General features: G+C 45.0%; 1 pseudogene; it reads right to left on the bottom strand.

Moving 5' to 3' along the window:
- Positions 1–4,762: 4,762 nt before the first annotated feature.
- The window catches only part of LOC112112402, a 1,848-nt pseudogene continuing 449 nt past the window's right edge, over positions 4,763–6,161 (bottom strand).

Here is a 6,161-nt window from a genome sequence, read left to right on the forward strand (position 1 = left end):
GGCAAGCACTTTCGGGATCAATTTATCGCGTCTAGACAAGACGCGATAAATCGATCCCAGAAGATCGATTGCTTACCGCCGAAACCGGAGATAAGTATAGACGTACCCTTAGTTTTGGTCTTGCGTTTTATGTCTTTGCATCACTTCTCCATTTCCGGCTACTTGGAAAGATTAAAAGTGTGAAAATAGAATAGAATTGTTTTTTCTCATGTTGCAAGCCTTCCCGCATAGTGTGAGACCCCTTCCACACACACTTATGGCAGAAAAGCCACAGATAAATTAACTTCCAGAAATGGAAGGCACCTATATGGGTGTAAACCACAAGCTTACAGAAGGGTTCACTTGGTGGATATGGGTATTAAATGGAATTAAAGGAAAGTAACATATATTATAAGGTTGTGTAATCTTTGATTATGTTATTGTTACCAGTGACAATGAAATTAAACATGAAGTTCATTATTTATGAATGAACAAGAGGCTAATTATGTGATAACTTTCATCTTTCCAATATATTTCTGATTATATTTCTCTTTTCATTAGTAATACAGTAGCTAATTCTTAAAAGCTTATTTGAGATATTTTACCTCTTATTACTAAGGAATTCTGAAATAAAACCGTACTCCAAAGGTTGCGGTGATGGAATATGGGAGAGTAATCATGTGTATGAGAATACAGATCAGTATAGACTTTAATTATTTCCATTTCAGATTTATTCTGACAAGCTTTAAAGTCAACTTCTGTTCAGAGGACAACTCCTCAAGGAGAGAGTTGTGTAACCTTTTACCCAGTTAGAGTGTTTGGGGTACCTAGTTCCCGTAGTGCTTGTTAGCAAAGGAAAGACATGACTTCTATGATGAGATGTCCATATATATTTATAAGAAAGGTGATGGACACATGAGGCCATTACTAGTTTTTTTGTTTTGTTCTTTTTGTTAAAAGCTGCTGTGACCAGTTATTTTTATCGGTACTCAACCTTGTTTCCTTTTGAAAAGGCCAGATATTAAAGCATAGCTACTGAACCGTTAGGCCAGGCTGTGGAGACGTCCTCAAACCTGGCCTTGCTTTTCTTTCCTTTGTATCTTTGGGGTTCACGCATCCTCACTGAATGTGGTTCTCAAGAACACCTAACTGAAAAACTACTGGATTAGGGAAGAATTTTCCAAAATGATGTTAGCCCAAAGTTTGCCTCATTCCAACTTTATTGGGGCGTGTCGTCGGTATCCCAGGCATACTTCACCCTGATTTGCCCAGAGATCTCAGGAGATGGAGTAAGCTGGAATTGTCAACCATAAGGACCAAGATACAGGCTGAAGTCTTTCACCTTTCCAGTCAACAAGCTCTCTAAGAAAGATTGATCCCCTCTGGGGCAGGAAGTCATGTCATCAGTGACCGGCTCTGGCAGCCTTTCCCATCTCCCTATCCTTGAGAAAACCTAACAGTGGGGAGTGCTGGGCCAGCTGCAACTCCAGCTACTGCTCCTACTGCACGTGAGTCCGAACACTACGAGAGCTGGAGAGTTCCAACCCCTCGGCATTTCAGCGTTCCTTGTCCTATTTTTTGATCTTTCCTTTTTATTAACTTGGAGATGTCCCAGCTTTCCTATTATATCAGGGCATGTCTCAGTATGTGCAGCAGTGCTGATCGCCTGTGGAATCCACACAGGGAATGCACCGGGTAGAATAGTTCTCCAACTCTTAAATATCCCTAAAACTCTGCTCTCTGAAATGCTTGAATGTGTCCTCCTCATTCTGTGAAGTCTGAAGAAACTAAACTGTCAGCTGTAAAATATTCAGTGAGAGCTATTAAACTTCTCCTTATTAAAGCCCCAGTAAAGTCTGGTTCTGTGTTGGAGGGGGAAGGAGAAGGATTTAGCCAATAGGAAATCTAAGGAGCAAGATTTAATTGGCTTTGGGGTTGTAGATTAAACATGATACTGGAATCCATCTTAAACCTGGTGCTTTTCCATTTACAGGGAGGGGTGGGAACCCAGAGAGAGCCAAAGGATTCCCGCCTTGTGCCAAAGATATGTAAGGGAGTGGAACAGAACAAAGGGGACTGCCAGTCATGAGAAATCCCCAAGTTACCACCTGAGCTGGAACTCACAAGGGCTGTACCAGGGGAAAGGATTGGGCCCGGACTAGGGAGGAGTCTAGTCTGTGAAAGCAGCTTATTGGAACATCTCTGAGGGTGAGATTTACCTGTACTCAGTTTCTTAATGTATTAGGCTTAGACTTGCGTGTTTTGTTTTTATTTTGCTTGGTAACTTACTTTGTTCTGTTATTACTTGAAACCACTTAAATCCTACTTTTTATACTTAATAAAATCACTTCTGTTTATTAATTAACCCAGAGTAAGTGATTAATACCTGGGGGGGCAAACAGTTGTGCATCTCTCTCTATCCGTCTTATAGAGGGCGGACAATTTATGAGTTTACCCTGTATAAGCTTTATACAGAGTAAAATGGGTTTATTTGGGGCTTAGCTCCCACTGGGAACTGGGTGCTGGAGACAGGTGACTTGCTGAGCAGTTTTTGGTTAAAGTCTGCAGCTTTTGGGGGCATGGACCAGACCTGGGTCTGTGTTGCAGCAGGCTAGCGTGTCTGGCTCAACAAGGCAGGGCTCTGGAGTCCCAAGCTGGTAGAGAAAACAGGCTCAGAGGTAGGCTCAGCACATCAGGTGACAGTCCCAAGGGGGGTCTCTGTGACCGAACCCGTCACAGTCACATCCTCACATTCCATCTAAATTACATTAAAACAATGAAATATCAGGCTGCTAGGAAGGCACTCTTGTCCTAATAATACCCACCACCACCGGATCAAGAAACAGATCTGAAGATGTTTAAAGAAAACTTTCTTTGATTGCTTGCCAGACAGAATGCAATCACTTATCAGCAGTTGTGATTGTGAACTCTATACTTTTTTTTTTTTTTTTTTTGGCCTTTATGGTCCAGTAACAGGGTGTGGCAGGGTCCCCTTTGCTCCTGCCTCTGCTCCAAAAACCACTCAGAGACCGTCAGGTCCAGCAATCACCGGTGAAGTTTATTTACAGGTTGCAATCCCACCACCTTCTCACCATCTACCGCTTGGGCGTTTCAGCCTTAAGGGTGTCTCAGTCTTTGCAGCCAGGAGGGACAAGGTTTATTCATAAAAAGAAAGAAATAGAGATGAGAGTTAAAACTGGTTAAATGGAATCAATTACATCCAGCAATGGCAAAGTTCTTGGTCAGGCTTGAGGCAGTGATGGAATAAACTGCAGGTTCAAATCAAGTCTCTGGAGAACATCCACAGCTGGGATGGGTCATTCAGTCCTTTGTTCAGAGCTTCCGTTTGTAGCAAGGTTCCTCCAGAGGTCAGAAGCAGGATTGAAGACAAAATGGAGGGGTTTTCGGGGCTTTTTATATTCTCTGCCTGTGGAAGGACACCCCTTTGTTCATACTGTGGAAAATCACAGCAGCAAAATGGAGTCTGGAGTCACATGGGCAAGTCACATGTCCGTGCATGACTCAGTTTGCAGGCCGACGTCATTGTTTACATGTTAGTTTGAACGTTCCCAGGAAAGCTCGGATGTGGATTGGCATCTCCCAAAGTCCATTGTCAGTTAAGTGTTTCTTGACTGGGCACTTACTGAGAATAGCCCCTTCTCAAGAAGCTGACCAAATGCTTCAATGAGGCTATTTGGAATCAAATACATTTGAGATTCAAGTATAGAGCCAATATTCATAACTTCAAATACAAAAATGATACACACATACAGCTAGCATAATTATAACCAGCAAATTACAATCTTTCCATAGACACCTCACACGACAACCTTTGTACAATATTAGCTGCAAATCTATAACAGTGGTTGCAACAATGATCTATACGGTCACAGTTTATGTCAATAACATCTCACACACAGTTTTAGATCCATTAAAAATTCTCCTTCCAGGTCTGTGACTCTTTCACATCCGGACCTAATGATTCTGATTTAGGATCAATGAAATCAAACCATGATTCCCAAGTGCTGAGAGCGCCGAACACTGTGTTATGGGAAACTACGGGCAGTGATGGTATAGACTGTGAAGAAGATAAACTCTGCACAGCTCAGACAGAAGCTAACACAGTTGGGATGATGGGTGTGTCGAAGTGGGAATGTTCTTAATGTTTTCTCTGAATACTGTGTGGGTGCCTCAGTTTCCCCTATGCATTTCTTAAGTATCTAGGTGGTGGGATAAGGGGGTGTGATTGTTGCAGAGACCTAGAGGGCCAGTGTGATGCTGTCTGCACAGAGAATGGCCGACATCCCGTCTCCTGGCAACTGATGGCCTGGGCCCCTCCCCGGCAAGGTGCCAACTGAAGGTGTTGGAGAACAAAGAGATCAGGTGATCTCCTGGTTCAGGAAAGAGACAAAGGCCAGAGGAGGGGCTGGAGAGGGCTTCAGTTTAGAGCTGGCTGGGGAAACAGAGGGAGGCCCAGCACCGGGGTCTGGGCTCCCTATCCCCCAAGATGGACCTGACTGAGGGGTCCTGTTCTCTGTACCTACAAGCTCTGTTTTAGACCGTGTTCCTGTCATCTAATAAACCTCTGTATTACTGGCTGGCTAAGAGTCACGTCTGACTGCAAAGTGGGGGTGCAGGACCCTCTGGCTTCCCCAGACCCCGCTCAGGTGACTCGCTGTGGGAAGCGCACGGTGGGGCAGGGAAGGCTGAATGCTCCAAGGTCAGACCCAGGAAGGTGAAGCCGTGTGAGCTTCTTGCCCTGGAGACAGTCTGCTCCCTGAGAGGAGGCTCCCCAGAGTCCTGCCGGGCTCCGTAGGGAGCAGTTCCAGAGCATTGCCCGGGGACTCCGTGACACTGGGAAAGGAGGGAATCCCTCTGACACACCCCATTGTCTTTGGGTGTCACAGAATTTGCTACAATTAAATATATATTTTTAAGTGGGAAAACAGTACAAAAAATGACCGATGTTTAGTTCCACACGCGGCAATGTGAGAACCAATGAAAACGAGGGAATTGGTGCCCAAAGGGGAACTTGGAGACTCTAGCAATCACTTTGCTATGGGAGAACAGTAGAAATGAGATGCTCCAGGATTGTTTAGACAAGGAAAACCGATGGAGCATAGGTGAAGTTATGAGTAAACCTGCTAGACAACCCCAGCTACTACACATGAGCCAAGTCTTTACTGCAAAGAGAGTTGTGGTTTTACATCAAGCTAGCGAAAGCCATGTGGAGATGAGGCCCAAGTCATTTTACTTTGATAGAGCTAGTTGGGGTAACCCCTGTTCCCCGCACCTGAGCCTCATGGACATCCTGGTAGGAGGGACACATGCTCCTATGACTCATAGGACAAAGGAGTTGGTAGGAAGGATCACATGATTCACCCCAAGAGAGATGAACAGGAAACCCACCTGAGGGACCCGAGAGACCTCGAGACACAAAAGGTCAGTACTAGAGAAGGGTTTTATGGTGTTTCTTTCCCTTGCAAATTCTCTGGTGATAAGTTAGGGCTGAGTTCTGGTACGAGCTTTTCCCACATTTAGGGCAACTAGAGTGTCTCTATGAGGTATGGAGCCTCTGATGTGTAATAAGGTTTGAGCTCCAAGTAAAGCTTTTCCCACACTCAGAGCATTCATAAGGTCTGGCTCCCGTGTGGATTCTCTGATGACTCCGAAGTGATGAGCTGTCAATGAAGTTTTTCCCACACTCAGAGCACGCATAGGGTCTTTCTCCTGTGTGGATTCGCTGATGTGAAATAAGGGATGAGCTCTGAGTGAAGCTTTTCCCGCACACACAGCATTCATGGGGTCTTTCTCCCGTGTGGATTTTCTGATGTTTCCTAAGCGCTGAGCTGTAAGTGAAGTTTTTCCCACAGTCAGAACAGCCATAGGGTCTCTCTCCTGTGTGGATTCTCTGATGCTTTATAAGGTCTGGGCTGTTGGTAAAGTTCTTCTTGCACTCCCAGCATTCATAGGGTCTCTCTCCCGTGTGGATTCTCAGATGTGCTATGAGCTTTGAGCTGCTAATGAAGGTTTTCCCACACTCACAACATTCATGGGGTTTTTCTCCCGTGTGGATTCTCCGATGGGCCATAAGCGCTGAGCTGTTAGTGAAGTTTTTCCCGCACTCACAGCATCTGTAGGGTCTCTCCCCTGTGTGGATTCGCTGATGTGTAGTCAGGGAA

Source organism: Terrapene carolina, unplaced genomic scaffold (assembly GCF_002925995.2).
Source record: "Terrapene carolina triunguis isolate 2854851 unplaced genomic scaffold, T_m_triunguis-2.0 Scaffold618, whole genome shotgun sequence".
NCBI classification, from domain to species: domain Eukaryota; kingdom Metazoa; phylum Chordata; order Testudines; family Emydidae; genus Terrapene; species Terrapene triunguis.